The 15,557-nt window shown below is 35.4% G+C and overlaps 1 protein-coding gene across 3 annotated transcripts in view; it reads right to left on the bottom strand.

Annotated features, from left to right (window-relative positions):
- Rnls (renalase, FAD dependent amine oxidase) overlaps window positions 1–15,557 on the bottom strand; it is a 226,301-nt gene that overhangs the window by 149,839 nt on the left and 60,905 nt on the right. The window lies entirely within an intron of this gene.

Here is a 15,557-nt window from a genome sequence, read left to right as displayed (position 1 = left end):
TCCAGAGATCCTAGAAAATAAAAGGTGGTCTCTGGCTTCTAGAGGGTGGGATTTTCACTCTCTTGTTTTCTGTGTGTCTGGTATTAAAGGCTTTCACATGTGTCATCCCATTTACTTTTCATGACCTTCCCACCAGGCAGGTGCTACCACAATCTCTGTTCCACAGCTGGGAAGATTCAAGGTCACAAAGGTTAAGTATTTTGTGGAATTCACAGCACTCCACTTCAGAAGGTAATTCTGAGCCCAGTTAGTCTGACTGTAGCTGACATATGCTCTTGCTTACTGAGTTCAACCATCATCTACTCTGCAGTACTGGCTGTAGGTGAACAACACATGTCTGTATGAAAACCTATGAGACCATGTGTTCAAATGCCTATATCATATATATATATACATACATATATATATATATATATATATATTCTAATTAGACTTTTATCTAGTCAATTTAAAAAAGCCAATATTTAGTATAACTTGAGAATTAGATGTTTGGATTTTTTGTGGACTGAAGTCTATTATCAATAATGAATCTATAATCCATTTCAAAATGATTATCAGTGAAACATTAAAATGATTATTTTTTCTTGCCTAAATGCATTTCTTGTTGCTCATTTCCTAGCATTTGGCCCCAGTTCTCATAGTTTTCAAGAGTCATAGGCTTGAAGCATGAACCCCTTGGACTCCTCCCTCTCTTATTCCTTATATCCCATCCGTTCTGGATGCTTGGTAGTACATCATCAACATTTCTGTTGGATTCATCATTTCCTACCTAGCCCAACTCCCAGCTTGCCAGTATTTCTTCATCTCAGGCCCAGCTGCTGATTGGAACTATAAGGCTGGATTTAGTCACGACACATAGTTTCCCATTACCTATCACTTCAGGCTCAAATGCTTCCCTGTTATTAAAGATCCTTTTATATGTGGCCCTGATTTATCCCAACCTTACCTCTTGTTATCAAAAAGATACTTGGGGAGATTGATATTCTTAAAGTCTTTCCACTGTCCTCCCTTCACCCCACAGATTAAAAAAAATACCAGAGTTTTATGCCCTCACCTTGAAACCTTCATTGCTTCAAGTCCCTAGGGCCTTCCCATGCTCACAGCTACCGACACTTTTGTCACTCTGGACACATGGTATTGCTCACATGTCCTCTTCTCCTACTTCCTCTGTAGCCCTTGGCAGTGGTGGGGATTGGCTCATTCCCACTTCTCCATTCAGATCAGGAATAATGGGCTTCCTCTGTGAATCTTAACATGCATAATCCACTCGCCCTCAACTACTCTGTTCTAGTGCTTCTCACCCAATATAGTCATTGTTTATTTTTGTCAATCTCTGACCTGTTACTTTTTCATATTCTAACAAATAGTACAGGGCATGGCCCCCAGTACAGCTTTAAAAGCTGTCTTCTAAAAGAGTGAACTAATAAATTACATCAAATACACTCTGTTCCTTCCTGTGCAACCCATTTATCATGTACTCTCTGAAGACCATCTCTTTAAAGACATTAAAGCTTCTTGTCCAAACTGGTTCCATCGAACTTATTTCTTTTTCTGACAGAACACAGCCTTAATTACTTTACCTCAAACCATTTCTATCTATCTGTCTTATCTGTCTATCTGTCCTTATATTCATCCATCCTATCCCTCAAGCCACTATGAGAACCTGGGTTTAATTCCAGTTCTTTCTCCAATTCTTTAGTTTTTTTCATCTACAAAATAATGGTGATTGCAGTCAGAATGTAGGATTTTCCAGACAATTAAATGAACACATAGTAAATGTTGAATAAATGTTAGGTACAATTATGATTAGACTCTAAAATGTATTTACTTTTTACATTTGATTATTTACTTTTTTTGGTATGTCCTATTGTGGCATCTAAAACCATGTTAAGCATGCAGCAAGTATCCAATAATCATTTTAGTCGTTGTTGGCTTTAATCATATCAGAAGAAAAGTCCATGACCTGGCTTTGAAGCTGATTTTACCTTATTTGGTTTTAAACAATCATTGAGAAATGAATTCATATAATTTCCGTAAAACAAACAAATCTTGGCAGTGAGTGCTGAAAAGCATGTTTGTGCTTCCACCTGATGTAGTAAGTAGGGCAAATTTTGATGGCCCAGTTTTCACCTGAGGAAAATTATCCAGCTTTCTAATCTGAACATGGAGTTAATTTAAACATTCACCTCAGAGCATGATTGTGAAGGGTAAGTAAGGTAATTCATGAGAATAACAAGCATCAATCTTTTCTAAATGATCATGTCAATTTTAGAACTATCACATGCCATCATCATCATCATCACTGGGTTTGTCAGAGTAAAGAAGTAAAACTTAGAGTTGCTAATATTTGGCCTAATTTAAAAAATTGTGCTGCCATCTTTTTCAGCCTTTCCCATTTAGGGAAGTAACATAAATTCCTTTTATCTTCCTTATCTTCCTTTATGAAGGGCTCATTCATTATTTTTTCAGATCAGTCATTCTTTGCAGATTATTTTAGTTTCTATTTTTTAAAGGAATAGAGAAAAATTATGCAACATATGAATGCAAATTTACTGACAGATTGGAATAAAAAAGTTCTTTCTTAAAACTTGTATGGCACATTCTTTTGAAAAAATATTTGCATTAGTTTTTTTTTTTTGCTTCAATGGATTCAGTTTATTACGGCAGATAGTCAGGATGAGCAGAGCAGTTTACATCATGGTGGTCAGGAAGCAGAGAAGAAGATGCCTTAGCAAGTAGCAATTTCTTTTTTTTTTAAATAAGTTTTTTATTGTGAGAATACTATACAGAGGAGGGGTTACAGTTATATGAGCAAGGTAATGAGTACATTTCTTATCAAGCATTGTTGTCTCCTCCTTTGTTTTTCCCCTACCATCTCTTCCCTCCCATCTCTACAACTACACTCCCCCCATCCAAGCCTAAATTGTAAAGTTTGTTTTTTCACATAGTATCTTGTACATCTCATTGTTGCAATGGGTCAGCCTGTATACCTGTTTAAACAATTTGTTTTTTCCCTTCCCCTCCCCAAATTATACCAATATCAAATACAGTGAAACCGGGGTTATACTATGGGAGAGGGACATACAAAGCAACAAAAAAAATCATGTGATACCTTATAAATAAGTTAGAAGCAATAGCAAGAAAGAAAAAAAATCACTTTTTTCCTTATCTTGGGGTTTATTTCGCTTAACATCATCTTATCTGACTGTTTCTGCAAACAAGGGAAACCATGGGACCTATGTTTCTTTGGGCCTGGCTTACTTCACTTAATATAATTTTTTCCAAGTCTTTCTATTTCTTAACAAATGGGGCAATGTCATTGTTTCTGATGGAGGCACAGAATTCCATTGTGTGTATATACCACATTTTCTTGATCCATTCATCTACTGAGGGGCATCTGGGTTGGTTCCATATCTTAGTTATGGTAAATAATGCTGCAATAAACATAGTTGTGCTGGTAGGTTTAGTATGGTCTTGTTTGTGATCATTTGGGTAAATGCCCAAAAGTGGGATTGCTGGGTCATAGGAGAGCTCTATGTGGAGTCTTTTGAGGAACCTCCATACAGCTTTCCAAAGTGGTTGAACAAGTTTACACTCCCACCAACAATGCTGTAGGGTTTTCTTCTGGTCACATATTAGTTTCTTACAGATAAGCTCTTTTTTTGGTTAAACTTGATCTGATTCTCCTACAGTGACAATTCTCCCATCCTGGTCATATGACCTAGATTCATCTGTGAATCTTGTTTAATAACATATTTGAATTCTGCTTCTGTCTTTCAGAATATTAGAAATGTCATCTCATATGGGACCTTAGAACCTGACAAACATATTTTGAATTCGTTTGCCTTGGCAATCAATTATGCGCAAGTTCTTTGACCCAGCTTTGGGTTGAATTTCATTGGTTCTAACCTGATACTTAGTTGCTTATAATTACCCTTTAGGAAAAATTACTCTCTAGGGAAAATTACCCTATAGGGAAAAAATGCATTCTTTAAATTTTTAGACACTACCAAATTCCTACCTTGCTTTTTTAAGCAAATTTTTTTTTCTCTAGGGTGAAGAGGAACCTTTAGTGAATCTACTGCATAGTTTCTCAAATTGATTAAAATCAGAATTGTCAATTCTAGCATATTTGTATATCTATGTATGAAGATTAGCGTGCATGTGACATATAGTATAAATGGAACTTATGTTGGTCTGATACATTATTTTTTCAAAGACATGACTATTAACATCAACATTTCATTTTAGTTCTGTAATTTGTGTTATTTTTCCTTTCAATTATGTTAGTTTTGCTTCATGTATGTTGGGACTCTGTTTCTAGCTGTGTTTATATTTAAAATTGTTATATATTCTAGGCCTACTGATTCTTCATTAGAAAACATTATTTTCTAAGCCTATTTTGCCTAATATTAATAGAGCCACTATGGATTTGATAGTGGTTACTATCTGAATGACATATCTTTTCCCCTCTATTTACTTTAAACTGATTTGTGCCTTTGAATCTAAGTAGCATTTTGCGTTTTTTTAATTAAAAGTGTAATATGCCAATCTCTTTATTTTAATTGAGATGTTTAAACCATTAACATTTAATTAACAAGGTTGGACTTCAGTCTGTCATTTTCTATGTTTTCTATGTCATTTAACTTTTTTTTTCAATTCCTGCTTTGTTGGCTGGTTTTAAAATATATTTTTAGTGTGCTATTATGACTTTCATATTTGTGTGTGTGCAGGTGTATGCTGGTAATGGAGCTTTGAACTCAGAGCCTGGCACTGTCCTTTATCTTTTTTACTTATAGTTTTTTGCTGGCTAATTGGAGACATAAGACTCACAGATTTTCCTGCCTGGACTAGCATTGAACCAAGATTCTCAGATCTTAGCCTCTTGATTACAGGTGTGACCTACTGGTGCTCAGCTCCATTGTCACTTTTAATGATTTTATAAAGAATGCTTTATAATTAAAATACACATCTTAAATTATCATACAAACAAATAATGATTAAAATGAAATTCAGATAATTGCTTCTTCATGATTTTGTCTCGTTCCCATTCTTTGCTTTTATTATAAAATATATAAATATCTATATGTATACCTATGTATTCTGCATATTGAATACATATTTATGCAAACTAAAGAATTATACAGTCAGCAATGACTAAAACAATTATTTTGCAGAATTATTTCTACGAAGTTATGGTATGAGCCTTTTACACTAACATTTTTTACATTTAAATTTTTTCTATCAATTTGAGTATCTTTTTATATTATTCCCTTTTAGCCTGAATAAGTTTCCTTGATATTCTCATAAGCAACTTCATTAAGAATGAGTGCTCTCCATCTCTTTTTATGTGGGGATGTCTTTATTTTACTTTCATGTTTTGAAGGCTAGTTTGTCTTGTCAGTCATTTGACATGTGCATTTAACCAATGTCTGCCCTCCATTTTTCAGCTGAGAAGCTAGTCATTAATTGAATAAATTCCTCTCAGTGTCATGAGTTGGTTTGTTCTTTCCACTTGCATGCTTTCTTTTTACCCAAACTTTGGCTGTTATTATTATGTGTCTAAGTTAGGATGACCTGTATATACCCAACTTATACTTCATTGAGTTTTCTGAATCTGTACAATATTGGAGTTTTTATAAATTTGGAAAGTTTTTAGTTATTATTCCTTCACATTTTCCTTCTCTTTTCTCCTCTTTTGGAACTTCCATTATACATATGATCGATTATAATGTCCATGTGGTTAAAAGACTGGTGACTCTGGTCATTTTTCTTGAGTTATTTTTTTTTCTGTGTTCTTTGGATTGGGTAATTTCTATTGACTAGATTCAAGTTCACTCATTTTCTTTCTTACCATCACAAACCTGCTATTGAGATAGGTTTGAAACGTTCTATTTTAAGCCTTATAATTTCTGTACTCTTTTTTTATTGCATTTTTTTATTGTGAAAATACTGTACAGCGGAGTTACAATTACATGGGCAAGATAATGAGTACATTTCTTATCAAGCGTTGTAGCCTCCTCCTTTGTTTCCCCTTCCCATCCCTTCCCATCCTTCCCCCACACCCCCAATCCTCCCATCCTCCCCCCCCCCCCACCCCGCACGAAAGTTGTAAAGTTCGTTTTCGACATAACGACTTGGTATTCTGTACTCTTTTGTCTCAATAGTAACACCACCACTGTATCAGATAATTTGACCTATTTCAAAATTCTAAATCTTTTATTATTATTCCAAATTCTTCTTTAAAGTAGTAGTTTTTCCTCTTGAGAAATACATTTGGCATATGTTCTGAGAACTCACTGATAAAACACATTAACAGATTTGCAAAGCAACATTTGATATTTAAATGTGCATATTTGCACTTTCTCAGTACGTCCCATCCTCACTCAGCTAAGGTAATGAGAGACACAGAAAGGGACCAGAAGGGTGAGCAAAACCCTGAACACAGCTTTCAATTTCTTCTTCTTTTTATTGTAAAGATAATGTACAGAGGGGTTACAGTTACATGAGCAAAGTAATTCTCCATAGGAAATGGACTCAATTTCTTCTTTTCCCAAAGGTTTTTTAAAAACAGAGCAGGAGAGTACTTATATGTTTATTTTTGTTTCTTTTCTATATGTAATACAGAAGACAAAAATGAGAAGTACAAATGCCATAAGGAAAAAAAACTGGAAGAAGAGAAAGAATAAAGTGCCTAAGTAATACAGAGCAGCTAATGATTCCATGAATAATTAATTTATAAATGGCACTTTTCAAAAGTTTTCATCAATCATTTTTCAGTTGTGATTGAAGGTAGAGGCAAAGAGCACATCTTAAAAGTTATTACATCTTAATTTCTTTGAAGTTGGATTATTGGACAGAAAAAAAGGGGGAGAGAACATGGAAACCTAAACAATGATTGAGTTATATATCTTCCAGTGCTTAGGTGTGTATTTTGCTCAGTAATCATTTGTGACTCATGTATGTATCTCATGTAGTCTTTCAGAATTCCCTAAGAATTTCATATTGTTTGGTGTGTACTTATGGATCAAAAGATTCAATATTGTTAAGACATTAATTATCTCTAAACTGTTCTGTAGACTCAACACAACCGAAATCCATTTCTTTAAAAAATAAACATACATTTATGATATGATTTAGCAATTTCACTCCTCGGAATTTATCTAAGAGAAAAGAAATTCATTTTCATACAAAGATTGGCCCTTTTATGGTCAGAGTAGTTTTTATAGTCACAAACTGGAAACAAATTTTTATCTAGAGCTGATTGAATAAATATATTGTTATATATCCCATAGAACACATATTAGCAGCAATAAAATGGGAACATATTATGACAATTACAATAACATAGACAATGCTTGAGATAATTGTGCTAGGTAAGGAAATAAGACACAAAAGAGACTACACACTACATGATTCAATTTCCATAACATTCTAGAACATGAAAACCTATCTCTCTACATAACAGAAAGAAGCAAAGCAGTGGCTGGATGATTGGAGGAGGTATGGCTTACAAAGAATCATGGGAAACCTCATTAGTCTACTATAACTCATGCCTATAATACTAGCTACAGATCCAGAGAAGAGGATTATGGTTTGATGCTAGCCTGGGTAGAAAAGTCTGTGAGACTCCATCTCTAAAATAACTAGTGACAAGAAGAGCTTAGCAGTCTTGTTCAAGTGGTAGGGCACCAAGCAACAAGCTGAATAACTGTGAGGTACTGAGTTCAAGCCCCAGTACCAACAAAAACAAAGAAAAAAGAATCATAAGGAAAGTTCTGTGTTGAAATGATGGATATGTTCATTATATTAAACTTTTCATATTTAACCACAATCCTCCTAATCTCTGCCTCCCAAAAAGCTGGGATTATAGGAATGAACCACCATGCTTAGTCTTTAAATAGTACACTTTATATTCAAGTAGTTGTATGCCAACTTACCTCATTAATGTTACAGAGAGAATGATCAGATGTTATCTGCTAACAATTTCTGAGCTAGGTGTAAAGAAAAGACAAGAAAATTTCAGCTTGTGCCAAGGAGACCTAGGGTTTCTCCTATTCTGTCCTGTAATGTTTTCAGAGTGTCTGCTTTGACTCCGAGGTCTTTGCTCAATTTGGAGTTGATTCTGGTGCAGGGTGATTTATAAGGATCTAGCTTTAGTTTTCTACAAATGATTAACCAATTTTGCCAGCACCATTTACTGAAGAGGCTGTCTTTCTTCCATTCTATTTTTTTTAAGCTCCTAATCAAAACAACATTGAGATACCACTTCACCCCAGTTAGAATGGCTAGAATCAAGAATTCTAATAACAACAGATGCTGGAGGGGATGTGGACCGAAGGAAACCCTACTGCATTGTTGGTGGGAGTGTAAACTTGTTCAAACACTTTAGAAAGTAGTATAGAGGTTCCTCAAAAGGCTCCACATAGAGCTCCCCTATGACCCAGCAATCCCACTCTTGGGTATTTACCCAAATGATCACAAACAAGACCATACTAAAGCTACCAGCACAACTATGTTTATTGCAGCATTATTTACCATAGCTAAGATATGGAACCAACCCAGATGCCCCTCAGTAGATGAATGGATCAAGAAAATATGGTATATACACATAATGGAATTCTGTGCCTCCACCAGAAACAATGGCATTGCCCCATTTGTTAGGAAATAGAAAGACTTGGAAAAAATTATATTAAGTGAAGTAAGCCAGGCCCAAAGAAACATAGGTCCCATGGTTTCCCTTATTTGCAATAACTAGTATATGTCTGAGACAAGCAGAAACAGTCAGATAAATTAATGTTAGGCGAAATGAACCCCAAGATAAGGACTCATATGTTTTTTCTTTCTTGTATTGTTTCTAACATATTTATAAGATATTTCTTTGTTGCTCTGTATGTCCCTCCCTCCCCCTCCCCCGTATAACCCCTGTTTTCCTGTATTTGATATTGGTATAATTGTGGAGAGGAAGGTGGTCCCATTGCAACAATGAGAAGTACAAGATGTTATGTCTAAAAACAAACTTTACAACTTTGGCGCAGGGGGTGGGGGAGGAGATGGGAAGGGATGGGAAGGGGAAACAAGGGAGGAGGCAACATTGCTTGTTAAGAAATGTACTCATTACCTTGCCCATGTAATTGTAACCCCTTTGTACGGTATTTTCACAATAAAAAAAGACAAGAAAATATATATTCAAGAAAATAACTATTTATAATATTAAAATAAACAACATCAGAATGAAAAAAATTTAAATTAATGTGAAGAGAAGCTGAAGGCTAATAGAACAAAAGTACCAGAAGGCAAATTTCCCATGACTGCAGCCAAAACAATGGGTATGCTCTGTAATCTGCCTTCAATTAAACTTTTTGGAAGAAGGAATTTGGGTCATTGTTGTAAATGGCTAAACTGCCAACATTTTAAATAAAGTCTATGCATTGGGATATTTATAGGACTTTATAAACTTATTATTTGCTATCAGCTTCAGACCTTAGGCCTCTTTCAAAATACCACACATTCTTCAGGAAAGACATGACACTAAAGTGTGAATGAATGCTTGTAATAAGACACACTGTTCACCATGGTCTCTATTTTACAAGTCAGGAGTACTGAGTCTCCATTCTCCTTCCATCATGGTTCCAAAGTCAGTGAGAACAAATAATTTGCCTTTTCTATATTTTCCAATTTTCAAATGAGATAGACTTTTGTTCTATGTCTGGAGAGGTCAATTTAGGTTCTCAATTCTTTCAGACTTTGGAGCCAGTCAGCACCCAGACAAAGTTACCATTTATAAATGGCATCTTGGCATTTATCATTGCTTTTCTCCTAAAGTAAATGGTAAGTGCTCTCCTATTCTCATTGTTTCTGAGAGCACTGCTGTTCTCTGTTCAGAAAAGGAAAGAAGAAAAAAAATCAATGTTCCTGCTCACTGCCTGATTACCATTGTATTTCAATGGCACTTTATCACTATATCACCCAGGTCCTTGGGACCCTGGCAACAAATTGGGAAGAACATCATCAAAACCACAGCTCTGAGTGATGAGGAGGGCTTGAGTGCCAAGGTAGGAAGTGTGTGTAGCAATTCCAGTTTGTGTAAATGCATGGAAGGAAGGCCAAATGACATGGAGCCTACAGTTCTTAAGTTGACTCAAATGAAGACTTAATTGCAGACTTCACCAATTTGAGTCTCTTATTTTCTCACAAGAGCAGATCCTTCTTTTTTTGTTGTTTGAGCAGATCCTTCTTGTAGAGAGGGCCATCCAGGTCCCTGCATCAATTCTGTTACCTGTATGTACATGACAACTCTTGCTTCCTAATGGCTATGTCTTTTTAGATTCACAAGGCTCAGTTCATCATCTGAGAACAAGCATTTTTATCTTCAATTTGTATTCTAGAGCTTTCACTACCTCAGAGCAAAACATTCAGGCTGAAATGTTTTTGTAAGGCAAGGAGGAAAACTCACAAGTCTGGCCTTGATTCTTTTATGAATTGCTGATTTTCTCTGTTGAGCAACTAGAGATGAGTTATTGCTAGAAGGCAATGTCTCATATGGCTACAGGGACCAGCTGTATTGGCAAATTGACTACAGTAACATAAAAAGGCTCTGTAACTCTTTTAAAAGTAAACTTTCTGTATAGATTTCTGCTTGGGTTTTACAGGGAAAACTGAGTGGTAAATGCTAATTTCAGTTTGTTCACTTATTAGGCATCCAACAGTCACGATTTAGACTGAGTTCAGAGTATACTGAAGCAAAATATACACCTGTGAGAGACTGAATTAAGGAAGTTAATTTGTCATGCTGTGAGGTAATTCTCTGATATGTAATTTGTAAGTTGAAAAAATAATAAATAGTCTGAAATTATCTTAAAAGAATCAAATGCAGCATTCAGTTTCCTTAATTGTATGGTTAAATTCTCCATTGTGTAAGGTTTCAAATGAAAGATTTTCTTTATTCTTTTCTCTGAGCCATTAATATCACGAGTAGGAGATTTTACAGTCCAATTGTGAAAGAATTATGTACACAGGAAGGAAACATTACCTACAACTCTGACAATAAATTACACAAAACAGATCATCTAACACAGAAGGTTGACTAATTTTTTTAAGGTCAGAATTCCTGATTATTGTTAGCAAATGTAAGACATATTTTTTGCCAGAGTAATGTCTTCTAGCTTTCTCCAAAATAGCTTTATGGACTACAAACTATAATAACAACCTACTTAAAAATTACTTTTTTTTTGGTATGAGTGTGTGGGGCTAGGGCTACTACACAGGCTTGAATTCAGGACATCATGTTCTCATTTGTCTTTCTTGGTTATTTTCTGCTCATGGCTGATGCTCTACCACTTGAGCCATGCTTCTAGTCCAACATTTTGTTGGTTATTTTGGAGATGGAAGGAATCTAGTAGACTTTTCTACCCTGTCTAGCTTCAAATTGATACCTTCCATTCAGCCTTCACTGGTACACAACTTTCACTTTTTATTTTTTTAAACATTCATGCATGCATGAATTTATTCACTTGTTCAGTTAACCAATCAATCAAATATGCACTCTGTTCAGATTCCCATACATTTATGGCTACACAATAAAATACCCAAATACTAGTTCCTTTTTTCTTAAAACAAGGATTTTCAAAATGTGCAGTATATTTTTCTTGTAAAGTTCCTCAAGTTGAATAACACTTCCACGATTAGCTTATAAACTACCTAGATGTTGTGACATATTAAAGCCTAAAACAGGAGAGAAAAAAGCAAACAAAACTTTAGGTGTTTTAAAATACTCTGGTAATATTTTCTGGTAATATTTTCCTTGGCTGTGGACTTTATGTTATGAATTCCTTTCAGCGTTGAGAAAATGGCTAGTATTTGTAAGAAGAGTTTAATGTCCCCCGAAGCACCATAGTCTTGGGAGCCAAGTGTCTCTAACAAAACACAATGCTGCATACACTGGTTTATAAAAAGTCTCATAATCTCCCTTTTGGGGAAACTGAGTCAGAGAATGACCCTCCCTCCCTCCTCCCACTGTATGTTTCAGAAAACTTCCTGAGCTAGTGTGTGGTATTTAGCACTTCACATTCCAGGTTTCTCTCCAGGATTCCCAGCCCTACTCTTTGATGAGTGTAAACACAGTAAAGACAGGAAAGGACACTAGATGTGGATGCCCCACTGCTTTAGAAAGTGATGTCCAAGGGACATTGCACAGTTGGGTAATGTTACACAAACTGCTAATGTTTTATAGGGATCAAATGTAAGTTACTGGTCTGATTTTAGTTTTATTGAACACACTTTCCCTCCCTTGTTTTGCATATGTTAGTTATCTAATTCTCGGTTTTCAACCTTAACATCCTTAAATATTTACTAAAAGAGGAAGTGAAGATGGCTTCTTAAAGTGCCATATAGAATGACCCAATATATCTTCTCTCCCAATGTTTACAGAAGTTCACTTTTTACTTCAGATACCGTTCTCAATATGAGATTTATATTTTATTGTTTTAGTTTTGGCAGTACTGAGTTTAAACTCAGGGCCTTTCTCAGTGAGTCATGCCCACAGGTACTTTTACTTTAGTATTTTTCAGATAAGTCTCATAATTTTAACTTGGACTGCCTTTACTTCTTCTACCTTTGCCTTCTGAGTATCTGGAATTAAGATAAATACTAACATGTCTAGCTTGTTCTTTGATATAGGGTCTCCCTAGGTTTTGGGGCCGGATTGGCCTTGACATGTAATCATCTTGAGTAGGTGGGATTTTAGAAAAGAGTCTTAACATGCTTAATTGACAATTTTAATACTTGAAAGTGAAGACATATATGATGCTATTTAGCTGTGTTTTATAACTTAAAACATTTGTGGACAAGTGTTACCTATGCTGACATTTAGCAGGTTGGTTGACATACTAATAAAAATTTCTTGTGAGGATGAAATCAGTATAATGGACTTCTAGGTTTTTACTGTACTACTAACATGCATAGTCCCTGTATCTAGCATGTGTTTATTTGTAAGACAGCTTTAAATGAACCATTATGATAATCTGGTGTATAGTTAGAACAGATAATAAATGGATATTTAATATGAGTCACACGTATTATAATAGTTTTCCATCAGTGATGGATATTCTGATATCCTGGTGAAGTAGATCATAAATGTAGTAATGGATATTTAATAGGGGTTTAAGCAGATTATAATCTTGTTTTTCCCCATCTCATCTGGAGTGTCTTCTGACAGTTACAGAAATTCTACAGAACAGGAGGATGCATGAAGTTGAGCATCAGCTATTGGCCAATGTAAAGCTATAATTACTCTTGGATGTTTTTAAATACTCAGCAAGTTGTATTCTCCTAACTCATTTTTCTAACTTAAAAATTTCTCTCTCTTTTTTTGTTCTGAGTGTTTTTCCTTTTTGTGTGGGGAAGGATTGGTGGTTATATTGTGGTTTAAAGTCAGGCCTTTGACTATAAGCAAGCTCACTGTCACTGGAACCACGTTTCCAGCTCTCTTTGCTTTAAGGATTTTTGTTGTTGTTGTAAGTTTTATGTTTTTATACATAGGGTCTTTCATTTTTCCAGTTAGGCCAGTCACCATAATTCTTCTACCTATTATCCTGTATAGCTAGGATGGATTATATATGCAAACTACTCTTCCCATCTGTTGAGAAGAGTTTTCTCTACCTTTTTGCCCAAGCTAGTATTTAACCATTATCTTCAAGATCTCTGCCTCCCAAGTAGCTGGGATTATAGATATATGCCACCATATCTGGCCTGCACGTCTGCTTTCCAAAAGATGAGTGACCTACCATTTTATAAATCAGCTCAAAACTGTTGTCAACTTTGAGTACCAGGATATAAGCATCAACTTAGGCTTTTTGATTGTGGGATAATAATGTTTTCCCTTCTTCTGCTCTCTCTTCTCTGTCCTCTCTTCTTCCTCTCTGACCTCCCTTTACACTATAAGACCAACAAACTGAAAATCACAAATCTCAATAATCATACTGTCTCCTTTGATGCATTGGGGGTTATGAAGTGTTTTTCAGAATCTCTTTGTACCACTGTTGACAACTGTGTTGTACAATTTTCTAAACAGCTCTGAATAATGGAAGGCAAAAGGCAGGATGGGGAACACCACAGATATTTAAGGGACAACATCTTGAATTCTGACTCTGAGTATAAATAAAAAGAAAACTGGTTATCCTTTGCCATGCCAAGAGCTGTGCCTGACTAATATTTCAGGTGCTAGTCCAATGAGAGACATAAAGATTCTGATAAGTCACATACATTGAACACTTTTGAAAGGAACAGAGAAATAGGGATGTTCAGATTTTAAACAGTGCTATAACTAGCTTCAGAGGAAAGAAAGTTCCATACTACAATGATGAATGGAAATACTGAAGATTGTAACAAAAAAGGTGAAAGTATGAACAAACTTGGTGGCTTTCACTTCACTAATCATCAAAATACAAAAAGAATATACGCTTTTCTAGTGAAACACTGTCTTTAGGTTTTCTGTGAATAGCTTCTCTTTGGAGCCAGAGAGGTAAAAAGCTTAAATGTGAGCGAATAAAATGAATAAAGACTTTATGATGTTATGCGACCATAATGTTTGCTTTCTTTAAATTTTGAAGGGGAAAAGACATTCTATCCTTTTTCTGTTATATACCTGCACCTACAATAGATATAATTCTGAGTGATGACAGCAAATTGTATTTCCATGATTATTTTTAGGTCTGTTATGCCACTCTACTCTGCTTTGAAGAAGCAATGTTAGGTAATCAACCAGTATCAACTTCTGAACTAAGATTTTATACAGAAACTTTTCAAGTGCTGCATGTTTTATTTATTGCAGAAAATGGGATGTATCTTTCTGAGAAAGTTGCATATAGCTGTTGAGATGATGAGAAAAATAAGATAGCAGGCTTAATTTAGTATCTTTATATTTAGTTGCAAGAGGGATAAGGGAGGTCATCAGATAAACTGATATTAACTGGGGCTTTGGATCTACAGCTTTTATGGCAAATGGTCTAGACTTTGCAAGGCATACTTTGCAAGTTTCAGTTATTATGTTATAAGATAGAGTATATAATATATCTATTCTCACAACCTCATAGGAATTGTGTCAAAATAAATAACCTCCATTTAACTGGGTAGGATACACTGAGAAGAAAGAATCAAAGGCGTTGTCTAGCCGTGGGTGGGCAGGCTGATGTAAGAGAGGAGGGAAACTGGAAGAGAAAGGAAAAATACAGAAAAAGAAATGAGAAAGAGCAGTATGTGGATGCACGAGGGAGTAGTAGGGGGAGCCAGGAAGGAATAGAGGGGAAAGGTAAACTTTGGCGTTAGCTAGGCCAAAGCCCAAGTGACAGGAAATGCAAGGTTGAGGTCAAGAGGAGTGGAGATGAGAGAACAGATTTGTGTATCTAAGCATTTTCTTTGGGCTCAGGCTTTTGATGAGTGTCAAGTGTCAGATTTGGGTGCAAATTCTAAAAGGAGGAAAGATAGAACATATTGGAAAAACTGGGGCAGGCTAGAGGACACAGTTTAAAAAAGTTGTAGTGGGGGATGCCAAAGACAAA

Source organism: Dipodomys spectabilis, unplaced genomic scaffold, assembly GCF_019054845.1.
Source record: "Dipodomys spectabilis isolate Male_0828 unplaced genomic scaffold, ASM1905484v1 ptg000125l, whole genome shotgun sequence".
Classification (NCBI taxonomy): Eukaryota; Metazoa; Chordata; class Mammalia; order Rodentia; family Heteromyidae; genus Dipodomys; species Dipodomys spectabilis.
Note: the sequence above shows the minus strand (reverse complement) of the source record. Positions and strands in the feature narration are given on the sequence as shown.